This window comes from Triticum aestivum, chromosome 5D, assembly GCF_018294505.1.
Source record: "Triticum aestivum cultivar Chinese Spring chromosome 5D, IWGSC CS RefSeq v2.1, whole genome shotgun sequence".
In the NCBI taxonomy this organism is placed as follows: domain Eukaryota; kingdom Viridiplantae; phylum Streptophyta; class Magnoliopsida; order Poales; family Poaceae; genus Triticum; species Triticum aestivum.
In genome coordinates this window covers 177,455,199-177,480,638 of record NC_057808.1, presented here as the reverse complement: position 1 = coordinate 177,480,638, position 25,440 = coordinate 177,455,199, and positions in this window count along the sequence as shown.

Sequence of the window (25,440 nt, the reverse complement as noted above, 5' to 3'; positions counted from 1 at the left end):
TCCCGCCTATTAAAATTTTCAGTTGCCATAGTATTTCCTCAAACACCACCTTGCCCCCCCTCCACACACACCACACACTCCCCAAAACATTTGCTCACACAGACACACACCACCCCCGAAAGCATTGGTAGGCCGCCGCCATCACCGGCGCCTCCATCCTCAACCTCTGCCTGTGTGCCGGGGAGCTCGAGGAGCCAATGGACAAAAAGAGGTTTATCGCGGCCTTTTCACCAGACGCCGGCGAGGTGGCCGCAGAGGTGTCCCCGTCGTCCTCCGCGGGCTCGATCCGCCCGCCATCACGCCCCTACGCCGGTTCGAGGACTTCCCCGTCCTCCCTCGGACCCGGCAGCCGACGAGGTCCTACCTCGGGGTCCGGCAGCGGCGGTGGGGGACGTGGGTCGCCGAGATTACAGATCGGGAGACCCACACCCGCCGGTGGCTCCGTAGCTTCCACACGGCTGAGCTCGCGGCCATGGAGTATGACCGCTGGCAGGTCCGCTACCACGGCGCGACGTATAGGCTCAATTTCCCCTTCGGCACACGTCCGGTCGACCTCGTTCCGCCGGAGCCAGGGGTGGTGAGCTCGGTTATGGCGCGGGAGGACCGCGAGGCGTGAGAGCGCCTCGAGGCCGAGGCCGCCAACGAGGCATACATGCAAGATCTCTGCCGGCAGCACCCGGAGCTCGTGGAGGCGGAGCGGGCGATCTTTGCCGGCACGGAGGGCGGCGAGGTTAACACGCTCTCCTCCGATGGCGAGGTCGAAGGCGGCGGCTGAGGGAGTCCTGGATTAGGGGTTCCTCGGACAGCCGGACTATATACTTTAGCCGGACTATTGGACTATGAAGATACAAGATTGAAGACTTCGTCCCGTGTCCGGATGGGACTCTCCTTGGTGTGGAAGGCTAGCTTGGCAATACAGATATGTAGATCTCCTCCCTTGTAACGGACTCAGTGTAACCCAAGCCCCCTCCGGTTTCTATATAAACCGGAGGGTTTAGTCCGTAGGACAAGAACAATCATACCATAGGCTAGCTTCTAGGGTTTAGCCTCTACGATCTCGTGGTAGATCAACTCTTGTAATACTCATATCATCAAGATCAATCAAGCAGGAAGTAGGGTATTACCTCCATCGAGAGGGCCCGAACCTGGGTAAACATCGTGTTCCCCGCCTCCTGTTACCATCCGCCTTAGACGCACAGTTCGGGACCCCCTACCCGAGATCCGCCGGTTTTGACACCGACATTGGTGCTTTCATTGAGAGTTCCACTGTGCAGTCATCATAAGGCTGGATGGCTCGTCTCGTTGTCAAGGACAACACCACCTCTGGGGGAGCACTGGTTGTAGGCTAGACTTTCCGACTAGGCGGTTTCGTCATGACCGCCCGTTCGGCCGCTGCGCCAACGATGACTTCTCGGGTCATCAAAAACAGCCTCCACGTTGGCTCGGAATTCGCCGAGCTGTTGGATCCAATGGAGCTCTCTTCCTTGAACGAGCTCTTGGATTGCATCGCCGCCTTGGGAGTCGCTACGGACTATGATCAGATCGGGCTTAAACCCGACCAAAGGGAGATTAACTCCCCGCCGGTCACCCATCAGATAGCGGTGGTGGAGGAGCAATGCGGCGATTCTTCCTCTATCTTGAGGACAAACTATGTCCGGATTCCCGAGCTCTCCGAGCCGGATACCCGTCTACGGGAGGACATGGCCCAAACCTTGAATCTAGAATCAGGCAGCGGGCCAGACATATTGGGCAACATCCTGGAGCCCGAACTTCTAAGATCGGAAACTCCTCCGCCCCTGGGTCTCAGATCGGGTCAAGGTTCGGACTTAAATCCACCCACCCACCCAGATATAAGCGATCTTTCCCACATTAGGCAAGAGCCCCAGGAGACAGTACACCACTATTGGGCCAGATTCCTCCTTGTAATGAACAAGGTCAAGGACTGTCGTGAGGAAGACGCAATTTCATTCTTTTGCAATAATTGCACGGACAAGGGAATCCTCAACGCCATAAGTCGCCGTGACATAGCACACTTCGCTGACTTGGCGGCCATAGTACGGAAGTATTGTGCGATGGAAAGCGCCTGGAAAACCCAAACAAAAATCTGGGATCCTCCGGCCCTCACTAAACCCCTCGTCCAAACTAAAAGGGTGTACTCTCATAAGTCACCCGATCCAATTACAAAAAAAGAAAAACCCACTACAGGGCGCAGCACCGTATTGGAGGGATGGCTTAATGGGCCATGCAAAATTCACAGTACAGCGGATACCATGCCAACACACAGCCTTAGAGCATGTTGGGTACTCCGGCAGGTGGTCAAGAGCGGTGAGGATCTCCTCATCAACAATACCGCAGAGCACCACCATCCCGCAGAAAACAGCAATACAGTATTAACAGTCTTCGAGACCTTCGCCTCGAATAATAGGCGTAAGCGAGCACTCCGCAGCCTCGCCGAAGTCTGCCACGTGGCAGCAATAAATCCATGGAGCGATACGGCTATCACCTTCAATGCCAGTGATGAACCTAAATTCCGAACAGCCCGAGCACCAGCCGCCTTGGTCCTTAGTCCAATTGTGGACGGCTTCCGGCTTACTAAAGCGCTCATGGACGGCGGCAGCGAATTAAACCTCATCTATGAGGAGACTCTTCGAAAAATGGAAATAGACAGAAGCCGCATTGAGCAAAGCAGCACGACCTTCAGAGGAATCATCCCTAGTCGGGAGGCACGATGTGCTGGGAAAATCACACTAGATGTGGTATTCGGCACGCCGGAGAATTATAGGTCCGAAGAAATCACATTCCAAGTGGCCCCGTTTAATAGCGGATACCACGCCTTTCTAGGGCGGGAGGCATTCACGATCTTCCCAGCTATACCCCATTACGGGTACATGAAGCTCAAAATGCCCGGGCCCAATGGAATCATCACTCTAACTAGTGATCCAGACATAGCACTCCACGCCAAAAATAAAACAGCCGCACTGGACCTCGAGGCATTATCCGAAGCCCTCGCGGCCAAGGAATTAACTGCGATGCGCTCCACAGTGCACAGGGACGACGTGATACTTGACAAAAGATCCAAGTCCACCTCTTTTAAACCAGCGGATGAAATAGTCAAAATCCAAGTCCACCCAACGGACCCTATAAAAACAGCATCCATTGGGGCATAGTTAAACCCCACAGTAGATGCCGCACTACGGGAGTCCTTGCGCGAGGATTGGGACATATTCGCCTGGCATCCTTCAGACATGCCAGGAATCCCACGCAGGCTGGCCGAGCATAGCCTTAACATTCTAAAGGGGTTCAACCCGGTCAAGCAGACTCTTCGGCGTTTCTCTGAACCTAAGCGACAAGCCATGGGAGAGGAGCTAGCCAAGTTACTTGAGGCCGGATTCATTAGAGAAATAAAACATTCGGACTGGCTAGCAAACCTGGTGATGGTACCAAAGAAGGATAAATCCTGGCGCCTATGTGTCGATTTCAAGGACCTTAACAAGGCTTGCCCCAAGGATCCCTTCCCCCTCCCCTGCATCGATCAAATTATCGACGCTACTACAGGACACGACTCATTGTGTTTCCTCGACGCATACTCCGGATGCCATCAAATCAGGATGGCGGAGTCCGATCAAGCCGCAATGGCATTTATCACCCCATACGGCCCCTTCTGTTTTAACACCATGCCTTTTGGGCTTAAAAACGCCGGTGCAACCTATCAACGCATGATTCAGACATGCCTGGAAACACAGATCGGCAAAACAGTGGAGGCATACGTAGACGATGTGGTCATTAAAACCAGACATGTCGAATCCTTAATAGACGACTTGAGGCTCACGTTTGACAATCTCCGTGCATACGACATCAAGCTCAATCCAGAAAAATGCGTTTTCGACGTGCCCGCCGGAAAGCTCCTGGGCTTCATCGTCTCCAGTAGAGGAATTAATGCAAATCCGGCTAAAATCCGAGCTCTGTCACAGTTGGCTATCCCAACAGACCTGAAGCAAATCCAGAAATTAACTGGATGCGTGGCGGCTTTAAGCCGCTTTATCTCCCGATTAGGAGAAAAGGCACTACCACTTTATCGCCTTCTTCGGCGCACCGAACACTTCGAGTGGACGGATGCGGCCACGGCCGGATTGGAAGAAATAAAAGCCATCCTGGCCACCAACCCAATCTTGGCCGCGCCAAATGTCGGCGAACCAATGCTGTTATATATAGCGGCAACTCACCAAGTTGTAAGCGCAGTGCTCGTCGTTGAACGAGAGACGGACGGACATAAATTCCAACTTCAAAAGATGGTATACTATGTATCCACTGTCCTCACTCCATGCAAATCACGGTACCCACATTATCAAAAGATAGCATACGCGATATTCATGGCATCCCGGAAATTACAACACTACTTTCAAGAGTGTTCAATTACGGTGGCCTCGGAGGTACCACTCAACGACATAATAAATAACCGCGATGCCATGGGCCGGATTTCTAAATGGGCTATCGAGCTTCTCCCATTCGACATAACATATAAACCACGGTGAGCCATTAAGTCGCAAGTACTAGCCGATTTTGTCACCGAATGGACGAAAGCCGAACTCCCTAAAGAGCACGGCGCGTACTCCAATTGGATCATGCACTTTGACGGTTCAAAGATTTTGGCTGGTCTGGGGGCAGGCGTCGTCCTGACATCCCTCACCGGAGATACAGTCCAATACATACTCCAAATATTATACACGGACTCCAACAATGCAGCAGAATATGAGGCCCTGTTGCATGGTCTCCGAATAGCAGTCTCCATGGGCATTCAACGCCTAGAGGTGCGTGGGGATTCGAAGCTCGCAATATCTCAAATAAATGGAGACTTTGACACTAAGGACCCAAAAATGGCGGCTTACCACAACGTCGTCCTCAAAATGTCAGCTCGATTCGAGGGGCTCGAATTCCACCATGTGGTCCGAGAAAAAAATCAAGCGGCGGACATCCTCGCCCGCATCGGCGCTAAGCGCGACCCTGTCCCACCCAATATCTTCTTGGAAAGGCTGTTTAAGCCATCCGTGGTATGGGAAGGAGAGACCGGCAACAACAGTCCGGACTCGGCCACAACACCAGATACCGAACACTCTGACGTAATCGGAGGCTCTGCCACCGAAACAACACCTTCCGCCCACGTGATTATGGCTGTCATTGCCCCGTGGACAGAACCCTTCTTGGCCTACCTAACTAGGCAGGAACTACCTGAGGACCCAAATGAGGCACGTTGCATTGTGCGGCGGTCTAAAGCCTACAAGTTCCACGAGGGAGAGCTTTATAAGAAAAGCGCTACCGGAGTCCTTCAAAGGTGCATCTCCGAAGAGGAATGACGACAACTTTTGGCAGAAATTCATTCTGGACTTGGCGGCCACCACGCCGCAGCTCGGGCCCTTGTAAGAAAGGCCTTCCATACAGGTTTCTACTGGCCGACGGCCCGAGCAGACGCACATGACCTCGTTCAACGGTGCGTCGGTTGCCAGCTTTTTGCTCTCCAAACAATCCCCATTACTTGGCCCTTTGCGGTCTGGGGGCTTGATATGGTCGGACCCCTCAAAGGGGGAAGCCATAAGAAAAAAATACTTATTGGTCATGGTGAATAAATTCACCAAATGGATAGAAGCCAAACCAGTTAAAACGGCCGAATCCGGACCGGTGATAGACTTCATACCTGGGGTTGTACACCGTTATGGCGTCCCCCACAGCATCATCACCGATAACGGCTCGAACTTTACAGCCAACGAGGTAAAACTTTGGTGCAGCAACATGGGCATTAAGCTCGATTATGCTTCTGTCTATCACCTGCAAACTAACGGTCAAGTCGAGCGAGCAAATGGTCTTATCATGAGCGGCATTAAACCCAGATTAGTGCGATCCTTGAAGGAATCTGATACGCACTGGGTAGAGGAGCTCGACTCCGTACTATGGGGGCTGCGGACCACACCGAATCGCACTACCGGATACACACCGTTTTTTATGGTGTACGGAGCAGTCGCGGTACTGCCCTGCGACATAATTCATGACTCACCTCAAGTGCGCATGTACGAAGAGAAAGAAGCCGAGCTTGATCGGCAGGACAGTTTGGACGCCCCGGAGGAGGAGCGTGACGTGGCAAAAGCCCGTTCCGCATTCTATCAGCAACAGGCTCGAAGGTATCAAAGCAGAGAAGTACGGGCCAAAACTTATAACGTTGGCGAACTCGTTCTACGCCTACCGGAGAAGAAAAAGTACAAGATCAAGCCCAAATGGGAAGGTCCCTTCGTTATCGACCAAGTTCTGACCGGTGGAGCGTATCGTCTATGGGATGCATCGGACAATCGACTCGAGCCAGACCCATGGAACGCAGCCAGACTCCGAAGGTTCTACGCCTAGTGCCGGACTCCATGTTCGTCTCCTTACCTCCGTCAATTTTTCATATATCCATTATTTGCCTTTTATTTCTTTCTTTCTTCCCTTTTTCTTCAAGGCCTTAAAAGGCTAAAATGTGTCTTGACTACACAATCTTGACGCGCTAGCCGCGCTCATTATACCTGGGGGCTTCTTATACAGAAGCTTAATATATCTATTTTCAGGGCTCTATGCCCCACACATGTGTTATTCTTCCACATGTACCTTTTTTTCGCCATTATTTGCATCGATATGACTTAAGTTTTGGCCAAGCTGGGTTTACTGGCTCTTGTGTTTATGCCCTACGTTCCCGTTAATTCGGCTAGGGCATAAGGGGAGCACCTCTGCGATTGTTACTGCCGGGTCAGCCGGATGTGTACCTCAGACTGGGTGAAGCCGAAAGCTATCGTTCTTAAGGGAATACTCGGTCAGTGAACAAAAGATGACCCTTATTTATTGTAATACATGCCCCCAGATGAGTATATCCTGCGTCTCTTTTCGCAGCTCGGACATGCACATTAGGGCATGCGTACCCATGGAAAGGAACACTTAACGGAACTATTCTCCCTGGAAGATGTTTCTTACTATCCATGTAATATAACATAGCTAGTTGGGTACTTGTCTGTTCAAGCACTTATGACCCCTATGCCTTGTTTCGATACGTACCCCGGTTTTTTCATAATTGAGCGGGTATTCGGATACACTCCGAACTGTCGGGTCCAGAGGTTGAAGCGAAACGGTCCGCCATGACAAATGATTTACAATCCGGCTAGGGACAATACATGTCACTTGAAGTACACAGTCACCTAGACTGACTAAATTATTCTTCTATACCATCCAACAGGCTGTCTAGCCTACAATCCTGTTGGGAATACTTTGCGGCTAATTCTACTTGGTCATACACCAAACTGACGGGGATCTCTTTCCCATCAGGCCCCACAGGTCCGACCTCGGCCATGTGGTTCAGGTCAGCCTTGGTATATCGTGTCTTCACCATGGCCCTGGCTTCCCTCGCACCTTGTCGGCAGGCTGATATCTTCCATAATCGGAAGCGCCGCCGCGCTCCCTTGAGCTTCTCTATAAGCTCCCCCAGGCCTCCTGGCGGGGAGGCGGATGGCCACAAGGCTTGGGCAATGCCCTGCATCACCTGCCGAACTTGTTCGGGCAGTTGTGAGAGCTCTGGCAGAAGATCACCTGCAGACCCGGGCATTTCCTCTGCGGGACGACCCGTTAGCATACCTACAGATATAACTTTGTTAGCCGGTTTCTTCGCCAAACTCAATAAAAAGTTCGTTCAAGCACTTACTAAAACTGCCGCGTCGAAGCCTCTTATTCTCCTTTACGGAGTCAGCAAGTTGGGCCCGAACATCTTTCAGTTCAACACTCAGCCGGATATTGGCATCTTGGAGATCTTTTTCTCCCGCCTAACCTGCTTAAGCACGCGCTCGCCAGCCTTTAACTGTGGTTGAGCATGTTGCTCATCCCCTATCACGACCTCGGGATTCACTCCAGAGTCATCTGCAGAATCTATTGTTAGATTTGCATGCATGCCGCATACTAACCGGTACATGTCATTCTTTTTTATAGAGACAAGTGTTACCAGAGGGGGCCTTCTCGGACTCCTTCATTGCGACAACTGCGGCCCATAGCTGGGCTTTGCACTCTTCCAGCTCTTGAGACAATTGAGTATTCTTCTCCGTAAGAACCTGCACAAATAATGATCCTTAAATTAGTTGTGTCAACTGTTTCAAGTCTCAGGGGCTACTGATATACATAATTATTAGATTTCCTTACCCGTATATCCTTTACATACTGGTCCGTGGCTCTGGCAAGACCATTCTGAGCAGCTCGGATGTACGCGTCTCCTGAGTTGAAGGCATCGAACGCCTCTTGGGAGAAACAAGCGTCACGGAGTACGGCCCGGCGACGCCTGTGATTCATGGCGCTCTCCACTTCGCAATTTGTAGTGGATAGCCTATCTACATCCTCTGTAGGAGGAACATCTGCGTTCGACTCATGTTAGCATCCGCCTCTATGTCCGGCTCTGGAGCCTGACTGGTGGAGGCGTGACCGGCGACCTCTCCAGATATAGTCCGGCAAGCGTTTTTCCTATTAGGAAACATGGGCGTTATTATGTTTTAAAAGACGACCACCACGGAGCGGGATTCTCTTTCATACCTCTGCGACGGCGTCTCAGTCCTGACCGCCTTCCTTTTAAGCCTACCCGGGTTCGGTGCCCCTTGTCGGTGAGTCACTGCGGGTTCGGCATGGCGTCCTGAGGGCCTTCCCTGTAAGACACCATATGTGTGCGGTAGGTGAAGTGCAGAAAAGGGGATCCTTCTCGGAAGTTGGGACTCCGGTTTTACTTACATGCGATGCAGGGATTAGTCCAGGATAATCGGCTATGATGGCCACCATGGCATCATCGCAGCTCAATTGATAGAACGTCCTGTCAATCAGCTCCACAAATGTGTCCATATCCTCTTCAAGTCCGGGGTCGAGGGCCCGGTCAGGGTCCTCCGGTTGTGGAGGCGGGCTGTGGACCTCCCTTACAGCTTTTCGCAGTTCCTGCTATGAAACAACAAGGTGAATACTTATGACGAAGAATGCGGGAAGCTTGGGAGTAAAAAGTGACAGCTCACCCAGCTTGGAGGGTTGTACATGGAGAATCCATCCCGTGGCTTAATGCGGATGAACTCCTCTTCCTCTCCTTTGTACAAATCGGACAGAATTTTTGCTAGAGCAGCGACTGAGTCCGGCCCCTTACGACCGCAGCGGGTGGCATCGTCTTCTCCGTTGAAGTGCCACATGGGTTGCCCCCGATATTGAAGTGGTTGTACCCCCCGCATTATACATATTTACATAACCTCAATTACTGTCAATCCTGACTGGGCCAGCGTTTGTATCCGACTCATCAGGTAAAGGACTTCCCCGTTATCTTCCTCCTGAGGGCTCCGAGGGCGCCAGTTGCGGCGTTTCTTCAAGGGAGAGTTGTCGAACTCGGGAAAGCCCATCCGAATAGGGTCCGGAAGGGGGACGTCCTCCATATAAAACAACTCCGAAGGCCAGTCCTCGGATGTCTTATTCGGAGTACAGGACAGGTATCCGGTCCCGGCGATGCACCATATTTCGGCTCCGCCCACTTGGTATATTGACCCCTCCTGTGTACGGGGTACAAGGCAGAATAGCCTCTTCCATAGCTCGAAATGAGCTTCGCAGCCCAGAAACAGCTCGCAAAGGGCGACATAGCCAGCGATGTGTAATATGGAGGCGGGAGTGAAATTATGCAGCTGGAGGCCGTAGAACTCCAGGAGCCTACGGAGGAACTGATGAATTGGGAATCCGAGCCCTCTTAATAAGTAAGGGATAAGGCATAACCGCTCCCCCATGGATAGGTTGGGAAAGCTCTCCGCTTGCTCCCCGCCATTGTAGGTGGCGAGCCCGGCTCGAACGGGGACCATATACGCTGGAGGAAGAAATCCCTCGGTCTGTAACTCTATTAATTGGCTGTGGGGGATGGGACACTTCCTCCAATTACCGGGCTTAGGGCTACGGGAGCGAGAGGAGGAGCTGCGATGGCCGGCCATGTTGGAATGGATTTTTTCCGGGCGCGCTCCGATGGATACACGCTGTGGGAGGATGGTGTGATCTGGATCTGAGAATCCCCATCTCTTTAATAGACGATTTACTTGCATGGCTAGGGTGGCAAATGTAAAAATGCCTTGGCTTCTCGCATTCGCTCGACACATGGAAGATAGCCATTATTAGGCGCGGGAGCCAAGGAGTGCAGCATTTATGGGAAGCCGGACGGTACTCAACAGGTACTCAGAATTTGGAGAAGAACCCGCCTTGCAATGCCGAAGACAATCTGCACGCCGGACTCATCGCCATTGAAGCCTGGTTCGGGGGCTACTGAGGGAGTCCCGGATTAGGGGGTCCTCGGACAGCCGGACTATATACTTTAGCCGGACTGTTGGACTATGAAGATACAAGATTGAAGACTTCGTCCTGTGTCCGGATGGGACTCTCCTTGGCGTGGATGGCAAGCTTGGCAATACGGATATGTAGATCTCCTCCCTTGTATCCGACTCTGTGTAACCCTAGCCCCCTCTGGTGTCTATATAAACCGGAGGGTTTAGTCAGTAGGACAAGAACAATCATACCATAGGATAGCTTCTAGGGTTTAGCCTCTACGATCTCGTGGTAGGTCAAGTCTTGTAATACTCATATCAGCAAGATCAATCAAGCAGGAAGTAGGGTATTACCTCCATCGAGAGGGCCCGAACCTGGGTAAACATCGTCTTCCCCGCCTCCTGTTACCATCCACCTTAGACACACAGTTCGGGACCCCCTACCCGAGATCCGCCGGTGTTGACACCGACAGCGGCGATGGCGGCGCGGAGGGCATCGAGGTGGGCCCCGAGGACGAGGAGATTGACATCGACGAGTGGAGGAGTGCCTTCCCCAACGACAGCACCGGCCCGCATCCGGCTCGCGGCACACCGTAGATGACGAGGAAGAATTGGCCCGACCTCTACTTCGACCAAAAATAGTTCAGCTTAGTTTAAATTTATGTTTTACGTTCCGTTATGCAAAACTATCTGTTTATGTTTGAATGCATGCTACTTTCGATTGAACCTGCCTTGAACTTGATCAAATTGAAGTTTACAATGTTAAGTTTAGGGGATCGACTAGAAAAGGTCAAAAATTGCTAGAGTATATATATATCCACTAAGTTTTTAGTCCTTTAACTTTTTAAGGATCGGCTAGAGATGGCCTTATAACTTGTTTATTTCAGTTCTTCACAATGTGATGCTCTATATGTGCAACTATTTGCCGTGCAGTTCAATTTCATCAGTAACAATTTCAACAATACCACTATGAATTACGATATTTGGTTGATGTTAAGGATATTGTAGTAAACATGCCTTTTTGTTTTTTTAACAATAATAACTAGTGTACTTTAGACCTGCACAATACCAGTTTGAATGACTATTTGCTTGTTTTTAAATGTTATGCCTGATGCAGTTAACACACCTTTCCACTTCTTGTTTTGCTTAACAAGCGTGCTTAAGCCTGGACACTGAAGCTATCATTTGTAGACTATGTTGTCTACCATGGATATATATGGTTGATGTTTAGCCTGTTGTGCCTAACATGCCTTTATATGTACTCATACAAGAAAATATTGAGAATACTGTTGTTTCCATCGAGGTTAGTTTTAGCGCATTGCTTATATGTACTCACTGTTTAGGATATCGGTAGCTGGTACCATATAGCCTGGGGATGATAAGGGATTAATCGTCGAATCGGACATTTCACTGAATATATCTGTAACCCATTTATCAGTAGGTTAACTAGGGCCATATTTAATATATCTGAGGCCACATAGCAACATGCATTGTACCGAATTACTATATATGGAATCCCTGGCTACATAGCAACAAGGAAGAGTGTTACCTTAATGTTCTGATGATGTCTAGATATACATGTAATAAAATCTTATATAATGGGATGGAGGGAGTATTGTACTACATCATTTTTCAATTGTTGTTTAGCTTCTAATATTAACTTGGTGCTTTTAGGTACATATATCATTGCTAAAGATCCACACTTCGACCCTTTCTGCGTATGGGGCAATGAGATATTCATGAACCAACATCAAGTGAGGAAACTGATAAAGATTGTTATTAAAATGGGTAAAAAGATATCAATCGAACTATTTGTTTACACTTTATGCAAGACAACAGTGAACTGCAGGATGGTAAGTAAGAACCCTGTAGCCTTCCTTTTACTGCCCGTAATGAGTTGTGTTAGATGACAATGTCTGAATCTTTTTTCTTTCGTAGTGGATCCTGAAGCAGTTTATTCAAGATTACCTCTCAAACTACATGATTGGTGGCTGGCCATCACAAGTGGTTGGACTAGAGTCCTGCATGCCTTCTGCATCCAGGAGAGCACAATAGGGCCATTCCGCTTCACCCTGTTCAGCAACCGGAATGTCTATCGCCTCTTTCTTTACCATATGTAATAGTGCAAGTATAGAACCCTGGTTCAACATTCTTTATTTAGTGCTTATGTAATTCTTAAATGTATGTACCTATGAATAGAATAATGCGTTGGTTGTTTGAACCTGATGGATATGAATAAAGCTATAGCCTACTTTCAATTTTAAATTAGGTACAATTTTAAATAGCAGCAATTAAATTAGGGCAAAATTATAGTGTGCAGGTCATTACGGCGCACACGGTTAATAAAGCACAGCGTGTGCGATATACATCATAATCCGACACGGTTGACGGAGAGGAAACGTGTGTAACAATGCACACAATTGCTGTTTGCAAAGCGTGTGTGATGTCAGACACTATCACATATGGTGCGGGAAAACTAAATGTGTGTGATTGTCTACCTATCGTACACGGTTTATAATCATGAACTGTTTGTGATGTGCCAGGCATTGTAAAACTCCCGTGCCTGGAATTTTCCTGGAAAACTCCCGTGCCTGGAATCTGCCTGGTTTTAGGTAAAACCACAAAACTCCGACTGCGATGGCAATGCGAGCACAAACGAGTAGCAAGGATGAAGCGTTTGGGATATTCGAGATATCGGAAACGGTTATATAGGGACAACTGTATGCATCAAGGCTCCCTATCCCCGACGGTTTCTGGGTCGTGCGGGAGGGACTCCCCTATCGCCGTCACTCACTAGGCGACTGTTCAAAATGCAGTCGCGGAAAGGGGTTAAAAATAGTTTGTATAGCACCGACGTGTACCAGTGTCTTCTTTATCACATTTGCCTTCGAGATATATTTTTATTTGCTTTTATTTTCAGATCTATTAATCCAAAAACACAAAAATACCGTGCTGCAATTTATGTTATTTATTTTATCTCACATTCCCATGAGATTTATTTATCCAATCTACTACAATTTTACCTATCTTTTTACCCGTGAGGGATCGACAACCCCTCTCTTACGTCGTGTTGCAAGTATTTGTTCTTTGTGTGCAGGTACCGTTCATGTAGTGTTCCGTGGTTCTCCTATTTGTTTGATACCCTTGGTCTCATCACTGAGGGAAATACCTACCGTAGCTGTGCTGCATCATCCCTTCCTCTTTGGGGAAATACGTACATAATTCAAGCCGCATCAAATGGAGTTTCTGGCGCCGTTGCCGGGGAGACAACATCAACATCTACCAGGTTCCTAATCACAAATCTCATCTCCTTGCAATTTCATTATTTGCCATTTGCCTCTCATTTTAATCTCCCCCACTTCACAAAAATCTGCCGTTTTATTCGCCCTCTTTTTCATTCGCCGTTTTCTCGTCAGATCTCTTCCTTGCTTCTGTGCCATGTGTCTTCTATTTGCTTGCATCTTCTCTTGCTAAAAATCTCTTGATATGGATCCTCACCCACTTGCTAATCTTTTCAAAAGATCAATTTATGATGAACCAATACATAGTGAATTGAGTTCACTAGATTATCTTTATGAGGTTTTGATTGAGATTTATGAATATGAAAATTGTGATGAAGTGTTAAACGAAGAAATTTATAAAGTGATTCATGATAGCTCCTTGAATGAAAAACATGACTGCAATGATGTTATTATAAATTCTATTGACATCAGTTGTGCTAGTGATATGCAAAACCCCACGCTTGGGGATGCTTGTTTTGTTATGTCCACTACTTATTGCAATGATCATGATTGGGGTGATAATGATTCTTGTGATCTTGAAAATTTATTTAAACCTCATGATGAATATGCTTGTGATATTACTAAAAGTGAGTTTGGAAGAGTGTCAACTTTAGCTAAAAATAATCCCACATATTTGGAGAGTGTTCAATCTTATGATTTTTTTAATAAAAGTTGGTTTGGAGAGGTCATGACTTTATTTGATGAAAACCCCACTATTTTGGAAGAGTGTCAACTTTGGATGCATGTGGATCATGAAGAGAAAATTTTATGTGATAGCTATATTGTTGAATTTGAGTATGATCTTACATGTAATTATTATGAGAGAGGAAAATATGGTCATAGAAATTTTCATGTTACTAAATTACGTCTCTTCATGTTCATATTGTCAATGTTTTATTCCTTTTCCTTGCATATGCTAGTTTTTTCTTGTTTTGATAATTTGTTTGCTTATAAAATTCATATGCATAGGAATTATGTTAGACTTAAAAGTGATTTTCACATGCTTCATTATGCTCTCTTCGTGTTCCAAATATTATCTTTCATGTGAGCATCATTCAAATATTATGCCTAGCTAGGGGCATAAAATAATAGCGCTTTTTGGGAGGCAACCCAATGAATAAAATTTATTTTTGTCTTTTTCTTTCTGTTCTTGAGTGTTTGTAGAATTATGCTACTGCTATGATTGTGTTTTTTATGTTTTATTTAGTGTTTGTGCCCAGAAAAGCCTTTGGGCTCATGTTGGGTGTTAGTTGCTTTGATCTTGTTGGGAAACAGAAAGTTTGTGTCCAGTAATATAGTTTTTAAAAATCACAAAAGCGACGAGAAATTCTGGTTTGTTTTACAAAAGATTGATATACAAATTTCCCATGTTGTCCTAATTTTTCAGAATTTTTGGAGTTACAAAATTATTGAAAGTTTTTAGATTGCTACAGATTGTTCTGTTTTTGACAGATTCTATTTTCTTTGCGTTGTGTGCTTATTTTGATGAATCTATGCACTCTTTTGGGGGGTTTGAGCCATAGCAAAGTTGGAATATAGTTGATATAATGCAAAAATAAAATATGAATGGGTTTGCAACAGTACTTATAGTAGTGATTTGCTTTGTTATACTAGCAGATCTCACGAAGTTTTGTGTTATTGAAGTTTTCAAGTTTTGGGTGTGATCATGATGGATGAAGGAATATGGAGTAAGAAGAGCCTAAGCTTGGGGATGCCCATTACATCACAAGCCATTATCTAAAAGAGAAGCAAGCAACTAAGCTTGGGGATGCCCGAGTGGCATCCCCTCTTTCTTTTAACGACCATCGGTATTTTACTTGGAGCTATATTTTTATTCGTCACATATCATGAGTTTTGCTTGGAGCATCTTGTGTGATATGAGTCTTTGCTTGTTTTTCTTTTTATTTTTAGTCTTGAATCCTTGCTGGACACACCTATTTGAGAGAGCCAAAATTATGCTATGACTTGTTAGGATTGCTCTCTATGCTTCACTTACATCTTTTTGAGCTATGGAATTGCTCTAGTGCTTCACTTATATCTTTTTGAGCACGGTGTGACTTAGTATTTTTGAAGAAATGCTCTCATGCTTCACTTAGATTTATTTGAGAGTTAGTAAAATTTTCAAGAAATGCTCAAGTTCTTCACTAGATTTATTTGAGCTATCAAAAGCAACATATTAAACTAGTCCCAAAGTGATAGATATTCAAGAGGGATATAATAAAAACTTTCATGAAGATCATTGGACAAAATAAACTTGATTCATTGTAATGGTTTTGCGATATGATGATATAATATGTCAGTCATTTTGACGAGTAATTATTCTTTAGTAAGAATATTGGGGTTAAGGTTTATGATTCCCTATTTAAGAATGAAAGTCAATAGTTATGCAAAGAAATTACATCCTACTTGTGGTGCATTATTCGGTGTTAGTTATGCTTAATGCTCGCTTATGAGATTTTTCGTTTCTTGGTTAGATGCTTCTCAATCTTTTGCTAGCCTTCATTTGCCCTAAGTATGATCACTACTTGTGCATCCAAAATCCTTATACCAGTTTTGCCATATGAGTCCACTATACCTACCTATATGTGGTATTCTTTTTCCGTTCTAAGCAAATTTGTATGTGCCATCTCTAATTTTCAATATAAATTTGTCTTTTGTGTGCTCGTACCGCTCATGAAACGGTAGGGGATGGCTGATATATTTCCATGCTAGATGTGTTATTCTCAAGATGTGTGTTTATTCACTTGTCATTGCACGAGATTACGACAAAGGTATTAGGGATGCACAGTCCCGAAATGAAAAATGAATTTACTTTATGTTGTCAAATAATAAATTCCTTGGAAAGTGTTGGTATGGACGGCACCCGTGGATTCGGTTAGCTGTGGAATGTGAAAGTGTGGTGGAAAAAGGAATAACTTTATTTTCTGCTTGGGAACCACCTATGATATATCTAGGATGGGAAGTATTAGGAACTACTCGATCATTTTCGTTGATAGGAAAAGCATGCCACCCAAAATGTTTTATCTCTATCTTTTTCGCTTTAAGCTCTGGCACCTCTACAAATCCCTACTCCCCACCGCGAAGGGCCTTTCTATTTACTTTATGCAATTTTTATTTTGAGTCTCCATCTTCTCTTATAAAGCACCATCTAAGGGGCACTATGATCGTACTTGAGCATTGGGTGTATAGCTAATATGCGAGTGTGTTTCATGAATGGATCAATGATTGAGCATAATTGGCTAGGGAAAGCTTGCTTTAGTCTTGATATTTTGAAAGACATGGTTGCTTGTTGATATGCTTGAGTATTGAAATCTTCATGTCAAAACTAGACTATTGCTTTGAATCATATAAAAGTCCAAATGTCCATGCTACAAAGAAAAGAATATGTGATGAACATGTTAGGCAGCATTCCACATCAAAAATTCTGTTTTTATCATTTACCTACTCAAGGACAAGCAGGACTTAAGCTTGGGGATGCTGATACGTCTCCAACATATCTATAATTTTTTATTGTTCCATGCTATTATTTTATCATTCTCGGATGTTTTACAATCATTTTATAGCAACTTTATATCATTTTTTGCGACTAACCTATTGACATAGTGCCCAGTGCCAGTTGCAGTTTTTTGCTTGTTTTTTTACTTCACAGAAAATCAATACCAAACGGAGTCCAAACACAGCGAACTTTTTGGAGAATGTTTTTGGGCCAGAAGACACAGGATGGGCCAAAGAAGTACCAGAGGGGTGCCCTGGACCAGGGCGCGCTTGGGTCCCCAAGCACGCCTTGGTGAGTTGTGCCCACCTCGGTGGTCTCCCGCACTGCCTCGTTGCTCTATAAATACCCCAATATTCCAAAAACCCTAGGGAAGTCGACGAAAATCAATTCCAGCCGCCGCAAGTTCCAGAACCACCAGATCCAATCTAGACACCATCACGGAGGGGTTCATCACCCTCATTGGTGCCTCTCCGATGATGCGTGAGTAGTTCATTGTAGACCTACGGGTCCGTAGTTAGTAGCTAGATGCCTTCCTCTCTCTCTTTTAATTCTCAATACAATGGTCTCTTGGAGATCTATTTGATGTAACTCTTTTTGCGGTGTGTTTGTTGGGAACCGATGAACTTTGAGTTTATGATCAGATCTATGTTTTTATCCATGAAAGTTACTTGAGTCTTTTGATATCTTATATGCATGATTACTTATAGCCTCGTATTTCTTATTCGAATCTTTGGTTTAGTTAGGCCAATTAGATCGATTTTTCTTGCCATGGGAAGAGGTGCTTTGTGATGGGTTCGATCTTACGGTGCTTGATCCTAGTGAAAACGGGGAAACGACACATATGTATCGTTGCTATTAAGGATAACAAGATGGGGTCTATTGCCACATAAATAGATCTTGTCTACATCATGTCATCGTTCTTATTGCATTACTCCGTTTGTCCATGAACTTAGTACACTAGATGCATGTTGTATAGCGGTCGATGTGTGGAGTTATAGTAGTAGATGCAGGCAAGAGTCGGTCTAGTATTCTTGGACGTGATGCCTATATAATGATCATTGCCAAGATATTTTCATGATTATTTGAAGTTCTATAAATTGCCCAACAGTAATTTGTTCACCCGTCATATGCTAATTTTCTCGAGAGAAGCCACTAGTGAAATCTATGGCCCCCGAGTCTCTTCTTTATCATATTTGCCTTCAAGATCTATTTTTATTTGCTTTTATTTTCAGATCTATTAATCCAAAAACACAAAAATACCTTGCTGCAATTTATTGTTATATATTTTATCTCGCGTTCCCGCGAGATCTATTTATCCAATCTACTACAATTTTACCTATCTTTTTACCCGTGAGGATTGACAAGCCCTCTCTTATGTCTGGTTGCATGTATTTGTTCTTTGTGTGCAGGTACCGTTCACGTAGTGTTGCGTGGTTCTCCTACAGGTTCGATAACCTTGGTCTCATCACTGAGGGAAATACCTATCGTAGCTGTGCTGCATCATCCCTTCCTCTTTGGGGAAATACCGACGTAGGTGAAGCCGCATGAGGGCGCCGACGGGGGCCATGCTCGCCAAGGAGTTCCTGACCTAGCGACTGATCCCGCTCCAGGCACACACACGCCCCATGTGGGAGTTCAAGGGCGCCGAGGACGACATCCAGCTATGCTCGGGGAGCCCGATGAGCGAAGTGCTGGCCAAGGCTGGGAACACCCTGCTTGAGGGGGATCCAGGTAACCTCCCAGCGGCCTACATCCCGCTGTAGCATCGCGCCGATAGGGCGACGCTGGTTGCCGCCATGCCCACCTTCAACGAGCTGGGGCTCATGCTGCCCGAGCTCCCCAACCCTCCGGTGCCGGTCTCTTCCGGCGATGACTCCAGGGAAGAGGACGAGGGCGACTTGGAGGCGACCGTGGACGATGTGGCAAAGATCTATCCCCCGTCTCAAGGCGAGCTTCTCCATGGCCTCTCCGACGATGACGACGCCATCGAACCCCGGTCATGGATCCCCCGCGCCCCATCGAGGTTGCACTGCAAAAAAAATACACTTCTGTGATGATACATGTTTGTCACAGTAGGTCACGTTTTCTGTCATGCATCTACATCCATGACAAAATTTATGACAGAATCAAGATAGTCATACCTGTGCTGTCGTAGAAGTGTTCCATGACATTACCAAAATTGTCATCACGGAAGTGTCCACTTCCATGACGATAAATCGCGCGTCACAGAAGTGCTTACGTCAAGGGTGACCGACACATGGCATCCACCGTAACGGAACGCCATTAAGCTATCGGGTCCGGTTTTGGATCCGATAACCTGTTAACAGCCCCGACCAATGGGGATTTTCCACGTGTAAAATCATCATTGGCTGGAGGAAACACGTGTCGGCTCACCGTTGGGACAGATGTCATCCACTCATTGGACCCAAAGCGCCTTGATACGTCGACACGTGGCATGGCCCAACAGAGGCCCATTCCTGTGAAAAGGCCGGCCCGTTTGACTTGGTCAAAAGGTGGCGGCCCGGCCCCGCATATAGCCCATTTACAGCCCGCTAACCCAGGGCCCGTTTACGGCCTATCCGACTTAGGCCCAATAGCGTCATCTGGGCCGTCGAATAAAATTCCAGCTCGTTTTAACTTCCGGCCCATGTATGGCCCATGACGTCTTTCGGCCCATATGAGGCCCTTATTACTCTTGGCCCATTAACGGCCCGTGGTAAAACTGGCCCGTAATGAACAGTGTATCACTTTATACCCATTAATGGCACGTGGTGAAATTGGGCCGTAATGAACAGTGTATCACTTTATACCCATTAACGGCCCATTATTCCGTTGGGCCGTTTCCAGCCCATGTTATCTTTCGGCCTTCTCGGGGCCCATTTATTCTTGGGCTCATTTCCACATTCATTTACTTACGGCATGTTAATCTCATTTTCTGCTTGTGGGCCAAATTCAGCCCGTGGTTACAGTCGGCCCGTTTGTGGCCCGATAATACGTTGGGTCGTTTTCATGTCAAAAAAAACCCATTGGGCTGTTTTCATAGAGTTATCAATTACGGCCTATTAACGGCCCGTTATTGTCCATGAATAGTACGGCCCATAATTGGCAAAATGATGATACGCCCCGTAGAAGGCCCATGGATCCTACGGCACATAAAAGGCCCATGAATCATATGGCCCGTAGAAGGCCCATGGATCCTACGGCCCTTATAGAAGGCCAATGGATCCTACGGCCCGTAGAAGGCCCATGGATCATAGAGCCCACAGGAGGCCCATGGTTACAATAGTCCGTGTGTTGCCATGATTATTCTGGCCTAGTTTCCAAACATAGGTTATTGTGGCCACTAGAAAAACACAGAAAAAGAACTGCAGTGACTACAAGCAAACAACTAAACAAGACAATAAGGAAATAAATAAGCAAGCAATTAACGCTAGCCTATTACCGCTATTACACATATCACATCCACAGGGCATCAAAGTTCGCCACCAGTGCAAATATAGGGAACAAAGCAACATATTACATACACTGGCCGTCAAAATTGGCCACCAGTGCAAATAGACGCGGCAGCAAAACAAGAGCATAACTGAAACAACTTCAGAAGAGCTCAAGAAACGTGGTATCCACCATGCTGGCAATAAGCTTAGCAAGCTTATTAGCTTTGTCCTGTTTGGCGCTAAAATCCTCCAACGCTTGCTGTTGCACCAGAAAGTATGCATCTGAATGCTCCAGGGACTTCCACAGTCCTTCCACTTCTTGTCGCAGCACAGCTGATCGATGTCTTTCAGCTTGTAGTTGAGACTCAAGAAACTGAACTGATTCAGACAGTGAGTTTGAATAGCTTGTGCAAGCGGTAGTGGCCAGTAACTCCAACACAACCAAGACAGGACTTTGGGGTCGTCTCACTGTCTTCGAGATAGTCTTCCTTAGCTGTTTTATCAGCTTTGTTGGAGACCAACAAGGATGTGTCACTATCCTGAACCTTATCTGCATTACTTCCTTTACCATTGCTTATTAAGGCACTCTTCCCCAATATTCTGTCGGCATTCTAAAAGAAGAAACAAGCAGACACATAACAGTTTAGCATGTACTAGTATATGAAACTCATTTCGGTGAACCAGTTCATTAGTAAGGTGGACATGATTAAACTACCAAGTCTTCTATTGCCAAGTACTAGTACATAATAAAAGCATCAAACAAACATATATCTATTTCCTATGGTCACTGCATTGTCTTGCCAAATCAAAATAGAGACACGGTTCAAATCATATCAGTTCAAGACAAAGCAGCAGTGAAAGAATACAAAGCGTGGGAAACTACACGGCACAACAAGATTTCAGATGGGTACCACGGGTCTACATGTACAACAACACTATTTGCTTTGTTGTGATGCAAGTAATGTGCATGATATGAGATACACAATTGAAATTGAAATCAACAGAGCTATTGATAAGAGCAAGCCTGTTAAAGAAACATGCGTGAAAATACCTGCTGTGTCATTGGAGTTTCGATTGGATCCTTCAATTTAAAAATAAGTTTGTATGAGTAAACACAGTGATACAAGAGCAAAGCAGTATGCACGATAGCAATCATAGTTAAAAAAGGTGCGCCTAAGCGAGCGCTTAAGCGCGCCTAGGCTCTAGGCGTTGGCGAAACGCATTGCGCATAACTACGCTCAATCTGTGCATAACTGCGCATAAGCATGCGCTTTGGTCAGTAAAGCGCAAGGCAGTGGCAAAACGCACAATTAACGCCTAGCGCATTTTGGAACTATGATAGCAATGGAATCTTAAATTAGAACAGTTGTTCTTCAGGTTTAGGCACTTGTTCTACATGAACAGAGTACAGTAAGACGCAAGAATATAGTACTTAAAAATAGAAAATGAGCTCATAGACATTACCACATTCTTGGTTCGGGACCAGTACAGAACAAGGCATTCCCAGTCATCATCCAGTAAATGTGTCTCAGGAGAACGTAAGGGAATTTGATGAGTTTCTTTGCCGGTGAAGTACGTTTTCTTCTGGTAATTTTGATACTGCCACCAAGCATTCTTGAAGATAGCAGAGGTATTAGTACAGGTTACCTCATCCTGAGTTTCCAAATCGGTCCTTCTCTACAGAGAAAAATGGGAAAATTTGCTGTATTATAACCATCATGGAGGTAGGATGTATGGGACAAAGCAAAGTAATTGCCATGAATAACATTACTTACACATAACTCCTGGACAAACACCTACACTGGCATTTTCCTTCATCTTCAGTATAATATTTCCAAGATGGGAAGATACGCACATACGATTTAACAACATCAAATGTGATAGATGCTAAAGTACGACTAGCTGGTTGTGCTTCCTCCACAGGAATAGGCGTACTAACTGGTGGAGTTGGGGTTCGTCGTGGTAGTATCGGCCCTTTGGGCACTGGAGCTGCCTTACTAACTGCTCTTGTTTGGGAGCTCTATGGTGGAGATGGTGCTGTGTCAACAGGAACTGGGTTACTATCTGCTGGGGTTGGGGTTAGATTCGGTGAAGCTGGTTCTCTATCCATCGCAGTAGGGGTACAATCTGCGAGAGTTTGGGTTATGTGTGGTAGGGCTGGTTCTCGTGCATGTACAACCGGGGTGCTATCTCCACCAAGAGGTAGCACTGTTTTATTTGAAGACCGTGTTTTTAGTCCGCTAGATGCTGGCATCACCCGCTCTAATTCAAATGGCTAATAAACAGGAAACATAGTTGAATGTACACACATTGTATGAGAGACAGATGCAATAGATAGTGTGGAAAAAAGAGTACATGAAATAGTTGACATGTATATTGTTTAACTAAAACGGATAGCATGACATAATTTCACATATATGATGTCTATCTAAACTGGATAGCATAGCATAACATAATTAAAAGGTATGATGAATAACAAAAACGCCGTGCCAAGTTAGAGCATACACCTCGATGGGGGAATAGGACTGGTCATCTGTCTCTGAATGCATCTCCGAGGAGCTATCGGGACCCAACAAGAGATCTGCTTCGACAGGTAGCACTGTCTGCTCTGAAGGCCTTGTTTTCACTCCAGATTTTTCAATCTCCCACCCAAATGGCTGATTCACAGGAAGAGTAGTTTAATGTACAAACATTGTCGACAAATGGAAATGTAATGAAGAAAAGGATGGGCAAGATATCATTCAAATATATGATGCCTGGTTAAACAGGATGGCATTGCACATTTCACTTATATTATGGCTGGCTAAAAGACATGACACTGCATAATTCCCATATATGATATAGAAACTAAACAGGTGGCAACAGAACATGTCTAAACTAAGTAGATGACATATATGATGTCAAAAGTAGGCACTGCAAGGCAACATATGCATGATATGACTAACATCATCATGCCAAGGTAGAGCAAACACCTTGGGGGGTAAATAGGAGTGGTCAGCGGCGTCTGAATCTGCCTCAGAACAGATATCTTCCTCTGGATTACAATCTGGAGAGGGGTGGGGAGGGTTTGCCATTGAACCCACCATGGAGCGATGTTTGCATGACATTGTATTGCTGCACAAAACTCTTCTCTTTTTCTCTACATGTTCAGCATGACTGTGTACAATATCTGACATGGATACGGAAAAAATATGGTGAGATTATGTAAGGAGAGCATGCAGAAATTTAGAGTGATGGTAACAACCAGTGGATGGATCCAAAAATAATGATAGCAGGCTGATGATTGCTTTAATTTAATAAAAAGACAGATGATGATTGCTTTACTATTTGTTTTCCACCCAAGATGAACAACATAGGCATACCCTAGGTGAACCAGATATTAGACAAGGATACTATTCATTACTTCCTCGATATGTGCCCACAACTAATTTAGAACTCAAGTTTGAACATTAATTTGGACCTAACTTGGAGTCCAAGAGGTGAACAGGACGATAAAGTAGCAGGTAATTTTAGCAATGCATAACATAAGCAGAATCAAAAGAGTGTGACCTCTCTTGTGGACCCGTGTACTCCCCAGGTTCATCTGCTGAGTCGATGATGGTGATGCCGTTGCGGTGGGTGCCTGCGGCAGGGAAGGAGATCTGAGGCGGCGAAAGACGGTCAGGAGTTTAGATGTCTGGTTTGGTGGATGTTTCTGTCGATGGAGCACCTCAGGTGAGGTGGACGACATTGCGGCAGGAGCAGGACAAACCACACAAAGTTCCCTTCGACACCTACCAGTAACTGAAGTAATTATGTAATGGTTCATTTGGCTTGCATGATTCTAAAAACGCAGGGATAGGAAAAACACCGGAATAGGATAGGAATGCACATGGTAAACAGAGCATTTGTAAACATAGGATTTCTGTCAACTTGGGTGTTTGGTTTACAGGAATTGGAAGAGCAGAGGAATGCAAAGAAACATGGCCAAACTAAAGTGAAACCATATGAAAGCGTGTATAGTTAGAATGTTATTCTGCCATTAATGCACTTGGTCTTGTTTTCATGCATAGGATTTTGAAAAGTAGGTCCGGGTGGATGTTTTGCTTCATTCCTTTCAACAAAATGCATGAATAATTGAATAGTAGAGTGCCATTGGAAAATTCCCTATTGCTATGTTTTTCCGTCGTACCAAAATAGCCCTAATGGATCGACATGAATGTATAGTAATAAGTGATGCAACAAGTGTACAACCTCTTTGCCGTAGCCGTGTCGACCTCAGCATCATTGGGTTGGTCGCTGAAGCAGTTGAGGCAGAGGTGGCTGTCGGAGGTGTGGAGGAAGATCTGAGGAACCTGTAGACGGCGTCTAGGGCACTGCTCTATTGTGATGGATCGTTCTGTCATTGGAGCAGCCCCGGTGAGCCGTAAGACGTCAAGGCTGAAGCAGCACAAGACAGACATCGTCAATCTCAAGTGGGTTCTAATAGCATCTCCAATAGATGATGTAAAATAGATGTAAAATTTACATCACCAAAAACCACCTGACTACAATAGATGAGGTAAAAACTGTTGACTCTGAACTTAACTGTCGAAACTAAAATTTACTGTGGAATCTGAATGTTACTGTCGAAACTGAACGCAATGGTAGTAGAGAGGCACTTGACATGTAGTTTAGGGAGGGTCTATAGTTCATCTTCAACCTGCACCCCACTGAGCCGCCAGCCACCACCGGCCGAACTATCGGCCCCAGCGCCGCCTCGCCGCCCCGAAACAACTCCCCACCGTCGGTCTGCCACCGCCCCGGCCAGCCCTATAGGCCCCCCGCCCCCACCCTGAACCCTAAGATAGATAGTGGGGTACCTCTCCGGCGAGCCCCCGTCCCCGTTGCAGGTGGTTCTTCCTTAACTCCGGAGAACCCCCCCCCCCCACCCC